Here is a 26,628-nt window from a genome sequence, read left to right on the forward strand (position 1 = left end):
GATGCAGACTCACAGACACGGGGATAAACTCAAAAAACACAGCTTTATTGCTGGCCACGAGAAGTAATACAAAATAACCTAAAACTGGGAAAACTAAAGCATGAGCTGTACAAGGAACCGAACCACGGGGAGAATTACACACAACATGAGGGAGAACGCGACGCCGAACAGAGGGAGACTCAGACAGAAATACACAGAGGGTAAACGAGGAAAGTGGGCACACACGGGGAACACAGGTGACACTGATAATCATAACGAGACAGGGCGGGGTGAACTGAACATGACATGTACAGGCACAGAGGTTCAGACAGGAGGAGAGAGAGCACGGGGAAAACACAGACATAACGGGCTGGGGAAACATGAAACAACCACAAAGGGAGACGAGGGCTCATAAATACATAGAGGGCACACAGGGGGGAGAGAGAGCACGGGGAGAACTTAGACATAATGGGCAGGGGAAACATGGAATAAAACATAAGGAGAGACGAGGGCTCACAGATACACAGAGGGGCACACAGGGGGTAAAAGCCATGAAGGGAAAACACTTAGGGAACAACACAACAGGGCAACTCAGAAAACATGGCCTAAGCAAGGAACGAAATACAAAAATACAAGGAACTAAGAATACTGGGCCCACATGGCCCAGGACCATGACATCTACAGGATCTGAGGCTAACTAAATGTGAATTGAATGGCATAACTCTTGGCATTTAGTTTCCCATGCCATGCCCATGCCTAGACTCTGGCTGGCTAAAAATCCTAAGATACTTCAACTAGGCAGTTGCCTAGTCACAGCAGGAAACAATAGTCCAGACCTTGATGACACAAAGAGAGAACAAAAATGTCCACACCCTGAGAGCCCTTGTTTTTTGCAGAGAGCATTATGTTTGACTCTGCAGATTTAGACAACATAACTATGAGCTTGCTGAGTAAGAACTGTCTAATCTGTATGATGGAAACAATTACGCAGTTGCAGTCCCTCCTGAGTTTTTTCTCTGTTAGGAATGCTTGCCATTGTTCAACTTCATCCACATACTTAGGTTGTGTGCTTGGTCATGTTTGCATGAGCCACATAGAAGACAATAGTGCTGCAAAATCTCAACCTGAAAGGCTAGTTTTTCTTGTTGCATCGGATGGAATGTAGAAATCTTTGTGAATGTGATCTTGTTACCAGGATATATTGAATTAGGATTTCCCAGGGTCAGTTCAGTTTTATTCATAAAGCACCAACTCATAAAATACCAATAGGCACCGAACATATATTAGTAATGTCCAGATCTTTATAGAGAGAAATAAGGGAATAAAAGTTAGTTTTAAGCTTTAGGCTTTTGTGCATGGGGACCATAAGTGGATCGTCCAAATATGGTGTACAGCCAGGAGAAAGGGTTGGATGGTAAAGCGTTCTGAGTATAAAGTGTAAATAATGTCAGAGCTCAGTTCTCCAATCACAAGGAAGAAACAGTTCAACACTATTAACTTTTGTTTTGTGGATTGCACAGTCTTTTTCATCAGTGACATTTACTCCATGGAACTCTGTTCTTTTACAAACCTTTAAATCAGTAGCAAGTTTTTCTGCTCTTTCTATTTTTAACTGTCATAAGCAGGGTTCTTGAACTTGAGCGCTTTTTTGAAATTAAAAGTAGCATCCTTGCTGTTACCATTTGGAAGGTCAAGGCAGTGACACAGAATCATCAGGAAAGTGAAACAATATTTCCATGACGTCAAAAAAACGAAATAGAGAAAAGTCTGAGTACTGCAAATGTTTCTGTCAATTTGACTCATTTCAAGAATGCTTGTCCATAATTACTGTTCCAAATGTCTATTATCAGTATTTAATTTTTCATGTTTCGTAAAGTTTTTTTTCCAAGTCTTTGCACAGTATCTGTACAGAAAGTGGTTTCTGGGATAACTCCACATTAATCAGGACACATGTTAATTCATTTGTGTATTTACATTAAGCAAACCATTAAGGTGCCCCATGTTAATTAGACACTTACAACAACATGGGTTTTTAATGAAGCATGCATCCACCAGTCTTCTTCAGACTGCCGTTGATCTTATTTGTCACTGTGATGTTTACACCAGCCAAAGCCAGAAAATGGGTTTTTGATTTGTTTCAACAGCGCTCACTGTAAAGTAAACAATATTTTTCCAGCCATTGGTTTCACTGGGTCATTATTACTTTTTCCTGTAATTATAGTGAAAAAAATGCTCATTTATGCCATTTACTCTTACTGTCACTGTGCTGCTGATGAAGAAATTAGTGCGACCTAATGCAGTCAGAGGAAATATGTAGATTAATACTAAATCGAAATTAAACTGGGGAAGTGGATATTGAATGTTTTTCACATTGTGCTAGGATTTAGATGTTAACTAGTGTGATTACTTGTTCTATCTTTCTAAGCTGGTTCAATGCGACCTCTCAGACTTCCTGCCACCAACCATGGTTGGGTTACACCAAAGGGTGTATGAAGATTGTTATCATCCGGTGATCAATCAGGGTAAATAAGACGTCTTCTATGCACAGGAAATGCATACATTCTGCATGAACTGAATGGTTAAAAAGCCCAGGACAGCTGAGGATAAGTGGTTCTTTCTCTGAATGGAAAAATGAGGGAAAGTTAACAAGTATTGTTTGGACTGCAATCTGTCTTTGAGAGAGACAATGCCTCTTTGATTGTAGCCCCAAGATTCAAGTTCAATGCCACGGAATCAATAGTCTGTGGTACAGGGGGCCCCAGTTGTCAGAGGTCAAATGAGTAGGAGGGTACTCTGTGTGTGTGAGGCCAAAAGGGAAGTAGATGCGTTTCAAGGTTAGATAGAAAAAATGCCCCCCCTCTGAGAAAAGCAATAAAATAAGGTTGTTATAAGTCATAATGTTGGTACCACAGTTGCTGCAATCATTAGTTAATGGAGAAATGAATTAGTAGCTTATTTTAGATTGTAAGAATATGGACATTTACAAGTTTGGCTCTGTACAGTCTTAAACTGCATTTACATCAAGCAGTCAAGATGTGAATGAAATATAGACTTTCAGATATAGTTCAGGAGGTTTAAGTAAAAAAAAAAATACAGACATTTTTATACAGAATGCCCAAGTTTCAGGTGCTTAAATGACATTGGACAGGCTAAGATAAGTGTTTTTAATAAGTGGATGTGCATTTTTTGTAAGCAACAGACCACCCCCACATACTGCGATTCCTCTTTTTTTACTCTGTTAGGCCTTGCAGCCCCCTCATTTACTGCACGTTTATGGGTCTCTATGCATCCAGTTTTGTATTTAATAAGTGAAAACATGCTGACCTGGGTTTTGATCAGGTGACTGACTTAACTATTGAAAAAGAAACCCTTGGGTTGTATTTGCTTTTTGCTTTGGGTCTATTTGCACTTTGAAGCACTGTCAGTTTTGCAGCATTTGGTTATATCTGAATAGACTATAGTCCTGTACACTTCAGAATTCATCCCACACTTGTAGCAGCAGCCACACCATTAATAAACACTGGTGACCTGATTCCATCAGCTGCTGTACAAAAGCAAAAATGCAACAAAAAAAAATGTGTGGTTGTGCACCAACTGGATCTAACTGTATATTGCAATGCAGAGCATAATTCTACTTAATCTGCTGTGTCATTTTTTATCCATTAGAGTATCAATATAGTACATACTAATGGATACAAAGATAAAGGACCGAATTTTGTATTAATGTTATCAGTTGTTTTGGCCTCCGTACACTGATTAGATTGTGCAGCAAGTACCTTCTGATACTATGTACCCAGTTTGTTTGTCTGGCCAGGTGTCTTTCAGTTAGCCTATCTGCCATGATTTGTGGCAAATAGTGTAACCTTCCTGACAAGTTGTACGATTTTAAAATTTCTCATTATCTTTGGAAATGATTTTATACATGATACATGTTTTTAAGGCCTGGTTCACTGTAGGTTTGTGCATTGACTATGCATGAATCTGATCCATAGACTAAAGGGTGCAGCGCCATAATGAATCACTCATGGCCGTCTGGAAAATGTATTAGCTGAGACAGCACCCTACTGTCTGTCTGAGATTGTTGGCCCTGTTCCCACTGAACTAGAAGCATCAAGAAAATGCATCAGGAAACAACAAAAGATCAATATTTGATGACTCCGTATCCATACGTAATCTTCAAAACCTTTATTTTTTTAAGTTTACATTTTAATTTCCATAAAAAGAAAAAACATATCTCCAGCTTCCATATCTCCTGTTTTTTACAAACCAATCCTCAATGTGACTGGTCAGGGATCTAATCTCACATACTTACTTTCAAGATGAAACCGAGTTTAATTATAGCGTCTGCGTAACAGTATCACTATTCAGACTAGTCTATGGGAAAATTAACAGGTTTTTTGACATGAAGTTTGATGTGTGACAGGAAGAATTTGTGGCAGGAAACTGTCAGTGGACTAATAAGGTGAATTTTATTTTTCCCTCAAACATGGGTCCAAACCAGACATGTTGCCACAGAGGAAGCCACAGTATATCCTCAGCACACCAATGTTATAGCCAATGTTATAGTTCTGCATACAAAGCTGACTGAGTTATGAGAGTCATGGTGTATCACCTATCAATCAGCTGAAAATGTCAAATATTTAAATTACCAGCATTTTTGTTTCTTTTTTGTGAGGTGTTTCAGTGACATGAACTTGCTGGGCTTAGAGTTTTTAATCTTGAGACCCATCTCCTTGTTTTTTCTATTTCCTAAAGAATACATACTCATATAATAAGCTTAGAGTCCACACTTGGATAAACTTTGCGGGACTTGTGGAGGAATGCTTCATTGCACTGTCATTTAAAAGGGGAAATGTAAAACACACGAAGACGAAAAGGCTGTAATTATTGTCTTTAAGCTGTGGTGGGGTCAAAGAAGGTATACTTTGTGTTGGGAGTACTCTACAATTTACAGTTTACACTGAACTGAATATTTCACAGATTTAGTGTTTTACTATATATCTTATAGGTAATAACATAAGTAAGTAGCTTGAAAAATGTTAGTTTTTAATCTAAAAGATAATTTATAATTTGTATAATTCCCTTTTTTTTCTGGAACTTAGTTATCAGTTCCATAAACATTTACATTTACAATCACAACTTTTCCATTTAATGAGTATATATTTATATACATCACATTGTAAATTATTTTCATACAGTTAATGCCCTAAGAGAGTAGATTTATTGCTTAGCCCTTGTGTTGACATGTTAATTATACTGAAAGGAAAACAAAACTTGTGTTGGCACCAAATGTGGAGAGAGCCTGAGTGACGCTCAGCAGGAAAGTCGATTCACAGACTTCCAAGTCAACATTTATTTCTACTAAGAGACATGAGGCATGTCAGCAGTAAAATGAATAAATCTGCACATTTTCTTTAACTTATTGAATGGTAAAAGGTCTGATTTTTAGGTAATTTGATAATGTGCCTTGAGCTTGACAACAGATCTCCATGTTATTGAAGATCTATGAATGACAGGGCTTTTAAAAAGTTTATATAACAAAAAGAAGTATCACAGAGATTAAATGTGATTTCACACAAATGCCCAGGTCTGCAAAAGAATAGCGCACCAAAGTAAAAAGTGTTTAGAAGACTAATGTAGAGTGGCAAAAAGAAAAATATGTAGTTGATCAGCTGACAGCACTGTTTCTAGGAAATGTGCAGTTTGACCTGAAATAGATTAAAATCTATCTTGTGTTTTTATTAAATAGTACATAACACACAAGAAAGCATATATCACTGCATAGCTCATTGAAAACAAATCCTGATCAAATAAAACAGATTAGAAATTCCCAGACTTGTACATGACTTTATGACTGAAGAATCTAAATAGCTTTCCGTCCTGTTTTTTGTGGGTTTTTTTATGTGACACGCCAAATCCAGGAATGCAAGATCCATTTCATCTGTGACAGCTGGGACTGAACAGTGTTTGAAGTTCATGCAAAGACGTGGTTTATCAGAATCAGTGCACCAAAGGATGTCTGATGCAACCTAACATTTTCCCACACGTAGTAATATGTATGACATGAATGACAAAACAACGTATACAATTGGTAGTCGTCTGCTTTCATGACAATTTTTTACCAGCAGTTTCCTTGATGCATGGTATAACATTGGCTTAACTTCCAGGTGCATCAAGATGCAAATATTTATATGCAAATAACTCAAATATGATTCAGCAATAACTGCATTCTATCTGAGTTAGGAGTCCATGTTTTTCTGATCTGATATAGATAAAAGCATAACAGCAGCTTGACGACACTGACAGTGCAACCCTCTTTCTTCTTGCTAAGAGGGATAATCACTCTTTCATCACATGTTGTAACTGAAATGCATGATAGCACGATCTTACATGAGGTTTCTGTAAAGTGGAACTAATGGATCTGAGTCGGCTATTTTTTTATGATGGGTATCAGTGGCAGATCTAATAAATTTTACATGGGGTGGCAAAGTAGGGGTAAGAGGTCTATGTGGGGTGGCATGTGAAAATCCCCTATATGTAAAAGGAATCAACAAAATATCCACAAAAACACTTTCAAACTATTTGTTGTATCATCATCTCTTCTGAGAAAAAAAAGAAGACAAGGTGATTTTTTTCAAGGTTTAAGGCAGAAGAACTTTGCTCACACCCTGCAGTAGTCTATAGCTAAACTAAAACAATCTTGCACAGGCAAAAACGTTTTTTAAGAACATAAAACTTGGGGGGAGCGGCAAGGGTCTACAGCAGGGGGGCAGTTGCCCCTTCTGGCCCCCCTGTAGATTCACCACTGATGGGCACCTTCAGTGCAGAGTTCACAGCAGGGTTGTTGCACACGTCTTCTTTTTGACGTCAACAGACTGAAAGAAAGAAATAAGGCTCATAAAAAGCATCAAAGATTGCTTTGTTTTGCCACATAATTTCCTGATTTTGCCACAAGATGCAGCACTTTGCTGCCGCGATTGTTCAGTAAAATGCTGTTAGGCTTTTTTATACTAGAAATTCTATTATAAGGTTATTTTTAGAGATGAAATATGTTCTGGATTTTAAATGATATTCTATTAAAAATTATGACCTTCAGCAGAAATTAGTTTTGTACTTATTTCAGCTATTCAAAGCTAATGAATTTGTCAGTCAAACTCAAGATACATCACAAATTTAGTTCTTCACCGATTCAGTGAAGAACTAAAACCCCCTATGAAAGGACAAAGACCAAATGTTGTTTGTGTTCAGTTTGGAAAGCTGTTTGCAAAGGATTTAGGCTAAATATCATTAAGAGTTAGTACAGGATTATGAATTTGGGTTTGTTTGGGGATCCATGCAGATTATATTATTTGATCATCCTGACAGGCAGGTTAGACCTATATATCAATAAGATCTGAGAGGCCCCTTGGATGAGAGAAGAGCGGATCAGCCCAACCCAACAGATCAAACCAAAATCTAGGGATCAAAGAGACACATTCCTCGTTTAACAGACTTGTCTACAGACACGCTCTCTGACCACTCACCTGCCTCTGGAGTTCATCCACCTGCTTGTCCCACATATTCCCAGCTTTTATGTTAAAAAATACACAAAATAAAGACCTCAACTGGAATGGGACACAAAACTCAACATAATATCCAGAAGACGGGCAAAAAAAAGGGGGGTGCTCCCCGTGACCCTGGAAAGGATAAGCGGAAGCAAATGGATGGATGGATGGCAAAAAAAGGAAGAAATTTCCACTTATATGTCACATAAGAAAATGTTACATACAAGAAAGAAAAAAAAACAGATAATCCACTCAATATTTGATAAAAGTGTCTTTAATGTATAAATATAAAGCTCACAGATTGAGTTATTTTCTATAGGGAAAACAAAAAGTTCATACCTATACCTTATACCAGGGTTTCTCCACCATGCTGTCTACACTGAATCATCCTATATCTTCATGATACAGCCACTATACACACGATACAGGTTTGTGTGTGTATTTCAAAAACCTTTCTGTCTGATCTTTAGAGATATCTACCATCTTTAGTTGAATTTAGAACAACTTTTAACAAAGTCACACTTTAAAAGTCCCTTATACAAAGTCTGGGCCATAACAAAGGTTTTATGACACCACTGAAATTAGCTGCAGCATAGTTTCAAGTAAAAGACGCAGAGAGACTTGTGATCTGCTTTAATTACTGTGGTTGTTCATGTGCGTACGTTCATGTGAGGTTGTTTTCGAGTGAATAGTTTTTGTTGTTGCGAACTTGTGCTCATGAATTTCCTTCTCAGACCTTGATTGTAATGTGATGCTTTTAAAAAAATAAGTGGAGCCTATTAAACCACTGTTTGCATCCTTCTTGTGCTTAACTGGAAATAATTTTATGCTCACGTGTTTTGGCGACTTGGAGTATTTGCTGGATTTAATTTGTGTCTTTCAATATTTTTAGAGTTACAGAAATAAAAGGGGTAAAAATTTAACAATGAAACAAATATATATATATATATATATATATATATATATATATATATATATATATATATATATATATATATATATATATATATATATATATATAAGTGTGCTCCATATCTTGACTTCCTGTGCTAATCACACAAAAGAAAATGTTCAGTATATTTAAACAGCACAGTAATCAAACCACATGTGCACAGACTTGCCTATTGACCGTCCACGGTGTCTGTCAGTGTCTGTTTTGTTAAACTATAAGCTCTAAATCAACATATTCATCTCCTGAACTGAAAGTCAGAGTTAACCACTGTAATATATTTGCTTAGCTATAAATTAAATAGGGATGTTATCTGTGTTTACACTGGCTCTTTTCACATCATGTGTTTCCTTGTCTCAAACACTGAAAAGCAATCTCTGAAAAAAAAAGTCATTTGTGACATTTGTAAATGAATATTCATATAAAGTAAGTCATACAAAAATGAGTTTTGCTCATTTCAAATTTAAAGAAGAAAGAAAACAATTAATTCTTTGATAAACACCAATGAATGATTAGACGTAAAGGTTTAAAGATTAACAGTCTCCACGATTTTCCTTGTTGATGGAAAAAGAGGAGAAAACGTACATGGCGCGCCAAGCAGACCTTTATTTACATAAATAAACATGGGTGATAAGCAAGTTATGCACCTGTTTTCACCATATAGTCTCGCTGACACACTGAAGAGATCAGGGAAAACAAGTTTTGACACTTGCATTTGTTCACACTTTAACGTATTATCTGCACGGACCTGGCTGCTGCATTAGCTCTCAAAGCTGATTTTCCCTCACAGAGTTCATCAGTCATTTTTCTTGTACATGATAAGTAGGCCCAAGAGAGCAGGAAACAGGCTCTGAGGGGGAAGTCAACATTAAAAACAGTTCCAGGAAAAGAAACCTGATACCTATCTGGCACTGAAGGGGAGTACACCTCCTCATTCATCCTTAAAACCATGCAACCTTCACCTGGGACAATGAAAGCCTCAAGGTTTTGTAACCTCTGTTCTCTGACATCATTGTGGATTTTTTAAATATGCATTTTTTTCTAACATTGTCTTGTTTTTTTTCGTTTGTTTTTTTTTAACCTTCATCACTGCATGATTGATTGGACTTGATTTCTCTTTGCTTTCTATGGTGCTTAAGCACTTGTCGTTGGCAGATGGCCTTTGTTTTGGTCTCAACCCCAATAGACTTTAACAGGCACAAAGTCTCAGAGACTGAGTCATTCAATTCAAATAAAACGTCTGAAGTTAAATTATTTAAATAAGGAAAATGCTTTTAATGTAAAATAATAATCAAAATGTCATAAAAGGTTTGTTCCATATAACTCAGGTTATATGGAGTTAAAATCATTTTTTAAGATCGATACCGCTCGAATGTAGCCACATTTTCTTTTTCATAATTATATTTATCAATTATATTAATTGTCTGACAATAATTATTTGTTTATTTATTTGTATGCTGCTTTTGTGTTGCAGATTTCCTCAAAAATGATCTCTTTTTCTCATAAAAAAGAAATAAATATTTAAAAAAAAACATATATCAATGATTTAAATAACCAAATGTTTGATATGATTTAGACATGTCAAGTTAAGTCAGCAGAAGGACACTGTAGTTAAAATAAAATTAAAGATTAAAATAATGAGATAGAAGGATTTAAACCTCATGCTGGAATTCATCTTTTGACCTTAATGACACGAAGATGTAGGTTTGCACCACCTCCCACCTGAGCCCAGGTAAGCTTCAGGGAATCAGGAATGCCGTCGCTTCATCCGGCATTTCACATGTTTCATCTTTTACACAAAGGGCTATTTTTCAGCACATGCAAAATTATTAACATGGTGTGTTCACAGCTGTTATGCCATGATGATATTTGCAATATAACCGCTTTATTCTTATTCATATACTTTTAGCATGTACTCATCTCACTTGTTCCCAGTGTCAACAGATCATGCAGATAGCGGTTAACTTGTTGTTTTGATCTCATTGGAGTGGTTTTGTATTAATGTTGATCTATATGTCACTCTGTGGTTAATTAAGTAAATGTTGCTTTGACAGATGAGGGGAAGCTCACTCTGGATCAACAACAAGACCTTAAACAGAAAAAAGACTTCATACAATTTGCAGGTATCTGTACTTTACTTGACGACTTTACTTACATATTCAAAACAGGCTTGTTACTTTAGTTTTAACGCCTTCAAGCAACAAACAGATTTGAGGCTACATGGTGAAAACAAGGCAACAAAAAAACGCAGTCCTAATAGTCTATTAGTCACCAGTTTTTATCACATACAAGGAGATGAACGTGCCAAAGCCAAATAATTTATGCATCATTTATGAGGCGCTAAAGTGAGCCAGAATGGTGTTTTTGGTCCAAAGTGTTACAGACAAGGTGAAAGGGTGCATAAAGGGAACGGCTTTTTAAATGACAGGTAATTTCAAATGCAAAGTTTCTAACAGCTCAGTAAATATTAGCAACCACAAATTATTTCTGTTGGGTTTGTCACACAGTGTGTCTGCTATCTAAAGCTAAATCTACCGTATTTTGCAGGGAGAGAAAAATGTAAGAAGGACAGGAGAGGAGAGGAAGAAAAGAGGTGATAACTGAAGCTAAAGGACTGCTCAGTGACATTTGATAAACTGGAAATTTAAAGCTTACATGTAATACTATTATTTTTTAAATCAGATATGGGATCTGTATACGATGTGAAGTTTGTTTGGGTTTTTTTTCATATTGTGAACATCGTAAAAAACAAACCAAAGTGTATTAAGTTTTGTATTATTTACAGCCTGCATGAAAATAATCTGCAGTTTAGTGCAGGATAAACAGATTAACAGAATTTACAGTAAATGTCAGTGTTATGTTACATCAAGGATAACAGAATCTGAATTTAACCTGAATTCCACCTTTTTACCGAGCATATACTGTCTGGTATAAAGACAGTATAAACTGTGTAGCCAGTGAAGGGTACAGGAATCAGCCACGACAGCTTATGAAACATCTGCTTCTAATTTGTTGAATTCAGTTATGTAAATCCATAAAGAGCAGTAAACCTCAAAGCATCAGCAGCAAGTCAGCTGATTACAACCACAAAGAAAATCTACTGCAGTTCACAATAGAAATTATTGTGAGTAGCTACTGCAAACAATCTTAGGATTCTCCCACCTGCCAAATCTCACTTTAAGCCCCGACTACATTCATTTTTCTGTTTAGGTGTGGAGCCAAAGTCACCCACCTACAATGTAGCCAACGGAAAATAGAGCTAATTTTTAAATTCTCTTTCTTTTCCTTAGCTTGATTCTACATACAGTCTGTGTTCAAACTGAGCGCATTCATTAAAATTGGAATTTGTGTTGAAATACAATTTTCCGTCTATGTACCAACATTATTTTATTATTACGTGAATATAACACGACGACCTTTGCACAAAAAAGGTGTTAGGCATGTCCTTCAAAGGCATACTTTTTAAATGTTTACTTTGAGTACATTTCAGAGCCTGTGCTTTTCACTTTTGCTTGAGTAATAAGTTGAATCAGTACTTCAACTCCTAATTGAGTATTTTTTAATACAGTACAAGTATCTGTACTTCTTCTTAACTAACAATGTTTTTAGTTCTATTGTAAATGTCTAACGCTATCCTCAGTCGAGTGTTTATAATGTGGCATTGGCTCTTAATTTCCGTCATCAGCCTACTTTTCCTGTTCATCAAATTTCGAAATTGGGCTTTTTTGTTTAAAACTGATGAGAAAACTCACACAGCCTGGCAAATCCCTCTGAGCCATGGAGGCAAAAAGAGGCTCAGCTCATGTGATAGGCCTTTTTGAGCCACGACCTTGTTGTATTGGAGACTGCTACTTTCTCGTTTCTTCTCCAGTCTCGAGAAGGGCTGATGAATCTTTTTACTGTATGCTCCGTGTATGACTTTTCTGCCAAGGGCACTGCATCAGCCACAAGAGTAAAACCAACCCAATCACTGACAATGCAGAATAAATTAGTAGAGTCATCTGGAGGTCACGATGACAGCTGTTGGCCCACTGAATGTCAGCTGACAAGATTACTTAAGCAGAGTTCTGTTTTTTTAGATTCGTTATCCTCGCCCCTCAAATTAAGAACAGGGAGGAAATTACAGGGGATTTTTTTCAGTAGTATCCACTACTGACAGTAAAAACATGCAGAAATGTTTGTTATTAAATAATTTATTTTCAACATCTCCTGTGTAGAATGGTATCGTCCTCTCCAGAGGCTGTCTTCACCCACTACATTTTACAGTTACTTCTGTCTTGATTTTATTCGACTTTACGTTGCTGTGCATATAAAATGTGCACTGTTGCTGCGCAGGTTATTTGAAAAAACTGAAATATCTAAGTTATTAAAGTCATTAACCTTAACCAAGCAAAGGGAGAATACAGTTAGTGGCCTCCTGAAACCTTCTGAAACTACCAGACTTTCCCCCTAATTTGAAATATTTTCTTCTTTTAAAGTAGATGGTCATGCAAGGACATCTTCAGTTGGTTGTTTCAAACAGTGGAAACTCGTATCTGCCAGCATTGCCTGAAGTTACAGATCTCTCAAGGTTATAGCATCTGCTTCAATGAACAGCTACAAACACTTGATGAGGTGACTAAAAAAAGAGTAGTATACTTTATGTTTTGCTTGTCAAAAGATTTGTTTTCATAGTTTGACAGAAGCTGCCAAACACCTTTTTTTTTTACTGTAATCTCACCGCAAGTTCAAACTGAACTGAAACGTTTGTTTCAATTTGTATAAAAGTTCATGAAAAATCAGGCTGTAACTGCTGGGTGTCCAAATGTAAAAGGTATAGTGGCCCCGTCTGTCAACTGGCATCTATCATCGAGTGGTCAGCAACTCTACAACGTGGCCAAAATATACATACAAACTCCAACCCGCAGAGACTCACAAAGTACACATTGTTGTGCAGTACAAACAAACCTCTTCCTACAGCTCACCTCGCCCGGTGCTGTTTAGGATGTTATGTAACTGAATCTGGACACATGCAAGTCTTTGTTTATCTGTTTGGTTTTATTTGTCTGTGTTCATTTGTCCATTCAATTTCTATGATTTATTATGATTTTTGATTTTCTGGTTGATAAACTTTATTTTAAAACGACGTCATACGCTTGGTTTCCCTGCTTTCACTAAAATACTTGAAGTAATTGGTCAGAAACCTGAAAAATTACTAATCTGTCCTTTGAAGTATTCCTTTGTTGCTCACTAAGCAGCTCTCTTAGAATTTTGAAGTGTGTGTGGTCCGGTCGGCTTGTGTTTACAGTCTCTGATTTGAGTGGAGGATGCCAGTGGTGAAGAGTGCGCAGCGTGGTACTGGTTGGATGCCAGTGTCACCGGCCAGAATCTGTGACCAGAGACAATGTTGCACCCTAGGTAGTGAAATCTTATTCACACCATCTAATCATGTAGAAAGCAGCATAGAAAGCTGTCAAGTTGTTTCGCTGTGCTTCTTGTCATCATGTGCAAGGATATGGGAGGAAAAAAAGAACGGGATTTCTCTTAAACATGTACTTACTTAAAAGTGACGCACATCCAACTTTACAGAGGTACATCACATTAAGAGAAGGGAGTTGGGAGTTTCTGGCCAAGGTTCTTTGTTTGTGTCCAGAGCCAGGGCTGTGCTGTCTACATGTCTACTGCTGCATGAGGGCGGGGCACCACGTTACCTGGCAACGACAATAGCGGCCCCTTTCAAGCTGTAAACCTGCTGAAATCTTCAGCTGCTTGTTTGCGTGTAGAGACTGCAAACGGTACACACACCCCACCCCAAAACTAACTGCAATGGTGTTGGGTGCAGGAGGATGTGGTGCTCAAATAATCCCTATTAACTCCTGGAGTTCCTGGAGTTCCTGTAAGTCTGACTTGTGTACTTAGAACTCTTTAAATTTAAAACAGCACATGCAGACTGGTTTGCAGGGCCAGTATGTTTCTTACCAGACACAACACCTGTGTTTGAACAGTGAGGAGAACATGCTCTCTGAATCAAAAGAACATTTGTGTTCAAATGAGGTTGTACGCGTCCCCGTGTTGTCGCCGCTCGCTCAAAAGCAGATGAGTATAATAAGACATAAAAAAGCCCAGGGTAGATCATATATGTAAAAGAGGCTCAGCTTGCAAAACAGGGAACTGCAAACTCTCTTTAGCAGTTATTCAAATGATTTACAGTCGCAAACTGATGTGACAGGTATCATAAACAGAAGCATTTAGTTTTGAAAGGTTGCAATATGCGTCTTACCAGCGTAAGCATATTAAAGATAAATTCACTATTTTAGGATGGGATTATTTTGAATTCGGATCATATATAATGTGACAGAAGCATTAAACTTCTTTAATTGTTAGCAGATCCTTTTTGCAGCTCTGAACCTGTGGTGCGTTTTGTTGTAAAACCAATCCGAGCTACAATGTGCCAGTTCGAGTTTGGTCTGTTTCATAACTCTCCGCCTCTGGTGTGTTTAATAAGTCGAGTCACCTAGGGAAAGACACAGGTTTTGCCACCTCCATAAAATTGGTGGGGGATTTTGGCCTGTTTTTCCAAGACTTTGGCCCGTTCAATACATTGGGGAAACCTAAGCCACTATTACCACCACTTTTACACATTTTGCCTCACAAGTGTTGTGGGTTGAATTAAATTGCAACATTATATCTTCAACTCAAGGCTTAGCTTTTATAATGGGAGCCCATTGCTGGCATTTTCAGTCCTCGATCAGAGTAATAAATTGGGTCTGATGGTTAATTTTAGATGAAATCCAATCCCTGACAATAACTTACAAGCCTTGTGGGACCTTTTAGTCAAACTGTGTCTGGCACTGCCACAGTTGAAAAGAGCCTTTTAAATAAATGTGTTTCCCAAAAGTTGCATATTTTCAAAGCGCCTCTCATTCCAGATACAGGGGTCGCACAAATAAAGTGAAGTTTACCGTGTCCAACACCTATGTTGATTTGTGCCTTTGGGGTCACGTCATCCGCAAGTCCGAAAATCGCTACGCCTCGCCACACCGCTCTTAATGAAATTTATCATAGCGCGGCTCGTGAAGGTCACTCTGTCTGTGCTGACCACCTCCTCCTCAGGAGCGTCTAGCACAGTGTGATTTCACTGTGTGGCTCTCAGTCAGTGCATTAGCAGTGACGTGATCGTGATTAATGCTAATCATGCTGGATTTACTGTGTGTTTATTTTATGGCGCAGTTGGCAGAGTCAAGCTTGGCCCATCTATGAGTACTCCTGCTGAAAGCACGGGGAGGTGGACGGGGGGATTTGGACCATGTTTGCCTTGATATTCAGCTCGTAATGCTGGCGTGTCTGAAGGCCTCATGGCTGAACAGAGGTTGTGTTGTCAGTCATGAGTGATTGCAATTATTTCCTTCTTGCCTAAAAGTCTGATTTCTATAACTAAGCTGTCTCTTCTGATAAGGAAAAAAGCGCTTAGATCTCACATGCTTTAACATTTTCACTACTGCTGATTTTGAGCTAACATGTACACTATACATGGCAACATGCTGAAATCAACTTGTTGAGGCACATCGCTGCTGCATAATCCACAGTGTTGTCTCTAACATCTATGCAGTTTGTAGCACAGAGGGCTTCAGTTGTCCCGAAGACAGTGCAACACTGCCACCATGTTGACCACATGTATTTACAGTGTCACAACATGCATCATAATACATTTGTTTCACCACAGCATTACACGCAAAGAAAAAAACACACACAATTGGCTGTTTAAATATAAAATCATGTAATTTTAATGCTACGATTTAAGGAAAGAGCTGTAACTATAAATCCAGTATTTCCAGAGATCTGATACCTGAAGCTGATTTGGAGAAAAACAGGTCTCTATGAGTTGAAGTCTTCGTGTCACATCCCCTGTGCTTCATTTCACCAATTTCACTTTAACATACTCTCCAATATTTGCGCCGGCCCTGCCCTCAAGAAACACAGAAAAACAGAAAAGGCTCAGATAAAATCCCTGTGTGTATTGTATCTCCCTTGTTTACACTGACGGATTCACTTACCACTTGTGTTAAATGTAGCCCCCGTGTTATTCTACCAAGCAAGAAAGAAAACAATTACTGAAAATGAGGCTGAGTTGAGAGGAGGCCTGTGTGTAAAATAACAAAGACGTGCGACTGTTTGGATCTGATAAGCCCCGTCGAGTGTTTCCTCTAATGCCTCTGAAAATAAACAGCGAGGCCGATGAGTTGAATGGAGGCTTGGTTTGGGTCCTAACCGCTGCTGTGGCACAGAAGCTTGTTTTAGGGGCCGGACCAACCGGGATCAGTACTGGGCCCCCATCAGTGGCATAGGCGCCAAGTGAGTTAAACGGGTTAGTGTGTGGCCATCTGAACCTGCCGTGACACACGCGCTTTCACAGAAATCGAAGGCAGGTGGGACGCAGACGCACACATACATGCACGCAGCTATACGGGACGATTCAGCCCGACAAACAGTCGAGCAGCATCTTTTTATTTGTTCTACATCTCACGCCTGTATTGCTTACCTATATATTTTAGAACTGCTAATATTTGTACTTGTTTTTACTGTCCAAAATATTTTGTATTTGAGTTTCCTCCTGTATTTGAAATATGCTTTAATGCTGCTTTTTACTGCTAATCTATCATTGTACTGTAAAAAGAAATAAATCTGTAATCAAACCAATTTTTCTACTAATTTAACACAATTTTCCTGTTATTTTTAAATATGTGAAATGTCAATAAAATCACAAAAATAGAGATGTAATATTTTATTCCAGAAAATGTAAATGGTAAAAATGGTTAATGGCCTGTATTTGTATCGCGCTTTTTATGCATTTTTAAGTTTGTGTTATTCTATGAATTTTTAATTTTGTTTTTTTTTTCTTTTTTTTTCTTTTATGCTTATGACTATTGTTATTATTATCACATTTTCTTCTCTGTTAAACAGTCTAGACAAACCTGTGCGGGCCCACACATCATGAAAATTCTGGGTCTCACAAGTCTATGCCACTGAATAAACCTGATGTGGGTGTTGTTAAGCCCACCAATTTCTAATCCATCCTTTAAATGGACCAAAAAATAGAGCATGCTTCAACACACATCCAAGAAGATGTTGTCAAATGTTGTCAAATAGTATAAAAACATAACTCATACAGCTTGAGGCACATTTAAGTTGTTTAAATAACGTGAACACATAAAATGAATGAATATGGTATGCACATTGTAATTAATTATTTTTTATCACATAATATGTCACAGCAATGTAATGAAAACTACAAAAAAAAAAAAAAACACTGGCATATCATTGAGATTATCTGCCCACCAGGCGAGTAATGTGATCAAGACAGGGAGAATGTGGGAATTTCACCATCAGACAGGTGGAGACAGGACAGGCCTGCCTGCACACCGTCTGCAACACAAACTCATTCATAAAAAAAATAACCCACAGAAAACAAAACATGCTTTATCTTGCAGACATGTGGAGTCGTCTCACCTGTTCTAATTACTTTTTGAACTTGACAGTTGTTTCATTTCTAAGCATCAAGTTAAAAAAAAAAGGCTTGCAAAGAATTTATAGCATGGTGGAATCATTTTAAGCTGTATGCATGCATAAAATATTATATATACACAGACTTACAGCTACGATAGCTCAGAAGAACAAAGAAATGAGGGCACGGAAGATGTCTGGGTCAAGGCCTAGAGACATAACGTCCTAGATCTGTCAGTTTAAAGGACAATATACTAGAATAAGATCATGCCATGATTATGAATAATCCCTTTGTCAGCATTAACAATAACATAATATCACGTAGTCCTGTATGAAGGTGCATATATTTTATGTTTTAGTATTACGTAATTTCCAGAAAAAAAATATTATGGCCAATATCTTGTTTAGTAGCAGAGTTTTTGTAAATCTAGCAGCCAAACTATAACGTTCAGGACCAGCTGACATGAAGGGAAGTATGATATCCAGTCAGTGCTTCCAGCAACACAATTTTTAGGAACTTTGGAGCCTTGGTTTGGCTCTGATTGCTCATTTGAGTTCATGGGCTTAAACAGAGACACTTAATCACAAGTGCTCAGTGGAGTTTTTCCCGGACTGTACAGGACCTTGCCAAGACCTCAGGCAGCCACATCTCTGTATTGGAGGAAAAATATCCCCCTCAGATTACTGCATGACTCACAAGAACAACTACCTTGAGAGAAATACGATACACATATCATTTAGATTTTAACATAACACTACCCGTATGCCAATTTTTAGTCAAACATAAGTCGCCTTATGACAAGTGTTAAAAACAACACAATCAGGGATATTACTTCCATGTAAAATACCTGTACACAATTAAGAGTCAAAACTGTGGGGAAAAAAATTACATTGAAGTGAACAAGCCTCTAATGTATAAATATTGTTGTTTGAGTTCTTTCCTGAAAGTGAGAAGCGGCTCCAATAAAGCATGTGTTTGGTATTTTGGTAGATTTGGATTACGCTTCTTTGTTGCTGTAGATTTCTGTTAGTCTTTCATCCATCACAACAGATTCTCTGTATGTTTAAATCCACACACACATGGTCAGAAAAATGAGTAGGTGTTGGGAAGATTTGGATAAGGAGTGCTCCAGCTGATTGACCCTGAACTGTTGAACTGAGCAGAAGAAGAGGGTAAAGGAAGATAGAATGCTTAAAAGAACACAATGTGAAAGTAAGGAAATGGTATTTATATTTAATGTGGGTTTTTTTTTTCTTTTTTTCAATTATTTCACATGGATAAAAGAGTTTTTCCCTGCCAAAGTTTTAATCTGGCATCTTTACCTCTTCAGCCAACATAGGAATTGAGCAATATTTCAAGTGTGTGGCTTTTCCTTCACTCGCTTTTTCTGTCGTATGATAATGCAAGAAAAATATTTATTTGAAGTAGTTATCTGAAGGCTCTCGTCCTTGACAAACAGGCAAAACAAGCCTCAGCTTGTTATGTTTTAGGCCATATATACATATAAGATGATGCTGTTTCAGCTAAAAAAGCTAATTTACTTCATAGAAGCACAAAAACTGCAACATTTTATGCTGTGTTCAGATTACATTTTTACAACAAAAACACAAGGACAGGCTACATTAAGTAGCTGATCAGCACTCACCAAGCTGATTTTCTAATGAGCCAATTAAAGCAACAAACAAATTTCGGGTGGTCTTTCTTTTATTGTTCTGACATGTTCTCCATTGCTGTTTACAGGGTGGGCAAGGCTGTGTGCCCACACCATATAAAAATAGCTTAACACACCTGGAAAATTAAATGCTCTTGGCAAGGATTTGTCTTCCAAGGCAAGGGGGAAAAATCTGTCACCTCTACTCACAGCTAATTGGCTGTTAACACTGTTTTAATAAACTTAAGCTCAAGTGTTCATTGAAGTGCAAATGAACAGGCACAATGGAAAGAGACGTTAACAGTGCTTGAATATGGAGCAGTGCTGAACTGATATTATGTATAACTTCACTATGATCAGCATTGCTCTGTCCTAAAAACAATAAATATCTGTTTATGGATGGTTCACTTTACAGCACGTTCACATACAGTTAAACACTTTACAGTCACACTGCATGTTATAAATGATTTCTAGTGAGATCAAAAATAAACAGAGAAAGTGCTTAAATTTGGACTAGTTTTTTTTAGCTATAACACAAATTTGCTGGAAATTTTTAAAAAAATAAATAATTTTTTGTGTCAACAAAGACACGACTCCCAGTGTAAACTGGGAACAGCAAGAGCTGTATTAGATGGAGCTGTGTATAATATCACATGTACTGTGTAAATAGCAGCACGTACTGCTAAACATGCATGAAAACAGGTCTCCCGAGTGCTGCCAAGCACAGCGCTGAGTTGTTTTCTCCCAGTGTACGTGCATCTAGTCTACCTGTGGGCTTTCCTCCAAATAATTGAATGCTGTGAGCTTAAGAAAAGAAACGAAGCGAAACAGAGCTAAATATAATTTATTTTCCGTGATTTATTTTTGGACAATGAGGCACACAAGGTAGTAGTGAAGGTATTTTGCTCTCAGAATGTCTGTCTTCTTATAAATTGTGGCAGAACAAGTTCTAGGAGGAAATGTTATGTCACATTTACTGAAACCCTTGTAGGAAGCTGTCCAACAGACTTCTTTGTTTTCACCAAGGCGTCAAACAAAGTTGTCCGACCACTCGGTGTCTGCAGTTTATTGTTTCACAATCTCAAATATTACAAAATTATCACTCGACGACACATTTTTTCAGCACTATAAACAGGATCTAACTCTCACAAACACCATGCATCATTTTCAGATGATTGAAAAGTTGTATTTTTCATTAAATCTTAGTATAAGAATAATATGTAGGTATACATGTCTGAATGCATAGCTTCTTAATAAATAAATAAATAAATAAAATCGTAGATCTGACCGAGCTGTCTACTATGTGCAGAGAATAAAAATGTAAAAGGAATACTGTTGTGCACGTTGCAGGCAGGTTGATTACGGGTGAGTGGGAGTGTAAATGTCACTTTGAACTGATGAACAGCTTTCTGAGTTGACTTGTCAAATAAAGATTCTCACTTAGAGCAAAGGGACTAAATGACCTAAGTAATATGAGCTGATGTCTTGAAACGTCTTTTGTTTTGTGTCACAGGTAATTCAAAGTTATTTTTAGTCACTAAGAATCTAAATTTACCCACAAGTTATAAGTAGTAATATTAAAGAAGCTTGTGTGTCGTGTAAATCATTTCTAACAAAGGGGGCCAATGTTCTTTTATAGTGCGAACCGGCGAAGCAGTTCGAATGAAGCTCACTGACACAAAACCTCTGTTAAGCAACACAAAATGCAGGTGACCAGCTCATATCCAAGTCATGTGGCTGGCTGTCAGGCTACAACTTGAGGCCCGGCTGATTGTTAACACCCCACAGTGAGACCTGTTGCCCCAGGCAATTAGTCATCCTGACAAGCATGGCATATGTGCCACCCTCTCTGGTCATGACACACTTGTTTCCAGCTTCTCCCAAGCTTTACACACTACTCTAGCTCTGATATATTCATAACGTATAGTGGCAAGAGTGACCACAAGGCCAATGAACCAAAACAAGCACCTATCAATTACTGATGAAAGAAGCCTTTTACCTTCTTTTTTTTTTTTTCTAACAACACCTTCAGAGTTAGGACATCTGTTTGGGAAATGTGCTTGAAAACAGAGCAAGCTCCTAAGAAGTCATAAGACAGCAAACCATGACTGGCCTCACTCGTCTGCTGAAGCTGTTGAAAACAAGTTAGTAAAATAACAATTAAACTATGCTTGAAGGAATAAAGGCCACCACAAAAGGATTTTACATAGGGAACTTATGAGTTGATGTAGCGAAATTACTGGCTTAAAAATTGTTGGGATTAAATGATTTTTTTACCAAATTTATTTATTTACAAAAAATAGAAGCAGAAAATCCCACAATGACAAAAAAATTGTTACATTTTATAACAAATTTTTAGATTTTTAAACATACGCGACTGATTGCAAAAATCACTCAACTAAACTATTGAAATAATAGAAACTCAGTCACTGCAATTCAAACTAGTATATTCACAGCATTTTAATTGTGCAGATATAAAAAAATAGATATTTATAGATAGACCACATGAGCACAACTCTGACTGCTAAATAACTTATAAAACAAATATTAATCAGCCGAGCGCTCATAATTCTTATAGTATTTTCGTCAGTCTCAGGAATGTTTAGCAGCTACTTACAGAAGGACAACTTGAGGGGGAAGATGCATTTTTTAAAATTCAGTCAGTATGATTTATGCTGCCATCCATACTTTTCATCTCCTAATACCATTTTGTTCTTTTCATGCTCGATTAAAAGTTTACCCCAGATATATGGTTACGTTTTGGGGATTCCTGTCAATTGTGCCAAGTTTGTGTAAAAATATGACTTTTTATTAATGGGTCAGAACTTTATCCTCTCAGTATTTTATACAATCTGTGAATATGTTAAGCACAGGTTTGCAAATGCTTTCAAAGTTGCCATTCAAGGCAAGCTTTAAGAAATATGAGCGGTGATTTAATATTAGACAAAGCAGGGATTCAGAGCGATGGTAAAGCCATTAGAGCTTTCTCTTCTCTTTCATCATTTCCAGGATGGGAGGCCTCAGGTCGCCTGCTGCAAAGAGGAGACGGTGATCAGCGGATCAAATTTGGGGCCATAGATAATGTATGTGCTTAATTTACAGCTTGGAGGTTTCTTAACCTTGTCCTGTGCTGGTCCTGAGGTGACTAGCAAAGCTGCATTCAAAAACTCTGAGGTGTAATCAGCAATCAGAAAAAGGAAGCTGGATGTCAGGCTTTTAAAAATGGTTTCCTCAGAGGAGTTTGATTTACTGTCTCGAGCACAGTTTAACCTACAGTGTGTGTGTGTGTGTGTAGGCAATAGAGGGGAGGTATAGGGAATGTCTGAAGAGTGGTTGAGCCCAAAACTACAAATTATATTTAAAAGAACAATAGCACAAATAAATTCAAATATTATTATTATCGGTCGAGTCAAGTTGAATTAAAAAATGGAGGTCGCGCCCTTTGACCGTGTTACCCCATAGGAGGCAGAATGTGACCACAACGCAGCTGACCGACTTATTGTAACATATAAAGCTGCATAGTTTATATATATTTTTTAAACTCAACTACAGAATTACCATTTAGTTTAAATTAAATTACCTTTATATTATCAATAAATACTCCTCCTTCTTATATTGGTTGTTATCATATGTTCAACACTGATGAAACTTTGTATAAACCATAAAAGTTGTATAAACAGGACTTATGTGGTGTATAGAAGTAATTCATACAAACCTCACAATTGTATATATTTATATATTTGACAGTTCAGTTGAGCACAAAATGGGATATCATAATACATCATAACACAGAACTGAGAGATATAGATAGGAATGAAGTGTCATATATATAATGACAATGACAATATAATGTAATATAGCATCATACTATTACCCTCATGTGTGTTTGCATGCTTTCTATCTACCACACCTAATACGGGCTGTTGCCAGTTCACTACCACTGTCATTTGAAGTTCCTTTGTATTGTATATAAAAGCCTACAATATAAAGAAAGAGAACCCCTGTGATCCAACGAACTTATAAGCAAGTATTTGGCAAAAGTGTGGAGGGTAAAAACTCTCTTTTTAACAGAACGATACCATGCTCAGTGAGGTGCAGCCATGATATGACCCACTGGGGGATGAAGAGAAATAGAAGGCAGAAAATAAGAGCTCAGAGGGACCAAAAACCTTGTTTTTCAAACAAACCAGTCAAGAACCTGGAGTACTTGGAGTCTAAAACTTGAGGAGAAACTGCTATTTGGGTTTCAGTTATATAAAAGAGAGAAGAAGGAGGTATTTTCTTCCACACAACGCTCACCTTATTGTATAAGTTACGGCTCTATAACAAACACATGTTGCATGTAAAACAGTAAGCCAAAAACATAATTTAATCACAGAGAGAATAAGTCTGTTTTCACTATTTTGTTCTCTTTTCCTGCCTGTCTGTCCATAAAATGATAAAAAAGTTCATCATTCTTCTCCTTCACTTGCTTACAACAACATTGGGTTTTATGGGTTCTTATAAAACTCACAGGTAACAGTAGAAATAAATGGCAGATCATGTGAATTTTAAGCCTAAGAAGAAAATATGTTTAAAAGACATTAGAATGCATCATTTAATGCTGCACGCTTCATGCGTTTCATGGTTTGTTTGATTTTTGAGACCCTTTGAAAATGAACGTCATGCAAAAAGTCCCCAGATACTCACCAGCAAAACTCCAAACGCCTTCTCCTGCCTTATAATCGCCAACATTATCAAGCATGTCTTTTTTTTTTCAACAAGAAAGTCAAGTTACGCCTTCGCAAAATATTAGTCTTTTCTGCTAAACAGCAATAAACAAATCGGTGTAAACCCAGAAACACATTTGCAGATAACTTATTAGTCTGTGGATGTTATAGCTTACACATTCATCCCCACGTCCTCCCCCTGAGACATTCGCTAAAGTGGAAAAGGTGCACATTATTCATATTTATGGAAATTATCTAAAAGAGCTTAGCCCATGGAGTGCAGGCCTCTCAGCGGGTGCCATGCAAACATAGATGATGATCCCTCCAGCAGATGCCTAACGAGGACAGACCTGGGATTCCCATCAAAAGGCCACTGTTGGGTTTCCAAAAAAAAAAAAAAAAAGAGCAAACAGAGTTCAGTCACTCCTTCTGGAAACTGTGTTAATGTGACTTAATTGAGGATAAACTGATGAGTTTTTCTGCTTAAAGGGGCCTAGCTCTGCATATTAGACACCTTGGATTTAATGCTGAGTGTGATGCTTTTGGACAAAATATCAAGTTAAAAATGCAGAATCCAAGCTACAGTTAATTTGCACTAATAATATAGCAGGAAGTTCTCACAATACAATTCAGCACGTGTTGATAACTTAACTCTCACCTGGGTAAATTTGATTTTAAGATAATAATTTGCTATATCAAAACTGGTGACATATTCAAATGCTGTCATTTGATTTTAAAAAAAATCTTACATGATGCTCTTCCCTCTTTCTCTTTTTTCTTTGTTTGTTTGTTCTTTTGATTTTCTTTGAAGAGGAAAAAGAAGTCAAGACACTCAAAAATCTTCATAGCAATCAGGATACAACCCACAGCAAAAGTCTGTATACTGTTATTAAAGTGTGCCGAATCTCTGTTGTAGTGTCTTTACCTCATCACGCAACTTGTGTTTCAGTCTCCTAATCGTGTTTAATGCCTAAATGTTTATGCTGGCCTTCACTTCAAAGTAAATGAACATCCTGAACAGAGACTGAGTCTGCTGTAAGAATTTAATATTTTGGGTAAAGGTATTTCAAGAGAGTGACATATAATTTACATTATTCAAGAGAGTGACATATAATTTACACAGCTTTTAGACAAGCTCACACAATCACATAATATCTGTTGACTTTAGTCAGCCTCACGTGTGTGCCAAGAACGTAACCTTTCACTGAGAAGTTTTAACATGAAAGGTGTGTAAGTAAGAGTAATTTTACCACTCTACGATTTTCCGATGAAATTAATGAATTCAGTGAGGAAAGCAGGCCGTATGATTACTGTGAATCACTCCTACTCAATCCCACTGAAGCGAAACAAACAAGAGCTGTTGACCAAAACATACTTCCAGTCTAGGCTCCTGTTGAAGCTAGTATGGATCTATGGTTCCCGCTCATAAGAATAAATGGAGAGTTTGATTTTCAAAAGTATAGCAACCCAGACTGAAGTGGCCTTTCACTTATTTTTGATGGCCTTGTGTGAGAGAGTTTATATATCAGCCATTTCACCTTTTTCAGCCTTGGCTCGGACAGCAGGCGCCGATGGAAATGCAGGGTGGGTGCCACTGACCGTCATGCCATAGCGCTCTGGCCTCCCTCCTTTACCAGCAGGCAGACAGGAAGGGTAAAACCTGGGCTTTCACTAACACGGATAAACGCTGTTTCAGTCCATGTAACCTGAGCGCCAGAGGGGAAAGCACTATGAATTACAAACATTTAATTGTGTTATTTTCATTACTCCAGCTATTAATAACAAACTTTGAAAGTTATCACTTTTTTAATACATGTTTTCTTTTTTCATCTATCGAAATGTACAAACATTTATTGGAAGAAATTATCATTTCAGGGGATTTAAAGGCAGCTGAGTAGCAGATTCAAATTCCCTTCTTAGCATTTTAGAGGGGTCCAGAAATTGCATGATGGTCTTGGCAAGTTGTTCAGGTTGCTGTTTTCTTCTTTACTTCAATTACATGGGTCTTTCCTGTGATCAGAATCTGGCAACCACTGAACATCCTCGGGCTATATTCCATCTGTTCAGGGAAAAACACCTCACAGACCAATAAAATCTACAAAATGATCTAATTGTAATTTTAGCAAGAATGTATGTATGTATTTATTTTTTAGCAAGAAAAATAAATACATACACAGACTAAATTTCTGTACGGATTTAAAAATTAGTTCTGTGCTTTTCACACGCATTATCCTTGCGATGCTGAGTGACGAGCTCTCAGGATTAACAAGGAAAACAAAATAAGACGGATTAAATAACATCATTCTTCGCATTCT

Source organism: Diplotaxodon limnothrissa, linkage group LG4, assembly GCF_057381915.1.
Source record: "Diplotaxodon limnothrissa isolate DT_005_m linkage group LG4, D_limnothrissa_male_GT1.1, whole genome shotgun sequence".
Classification (NCBI taxonomy): domain Eukaryota; kingdom Metazoa; phylum Chordata; class Actinopteri; order Cichliformes; family Cichlidae; genus Diplotaxodon; species Diplotaxodon limnothrissa.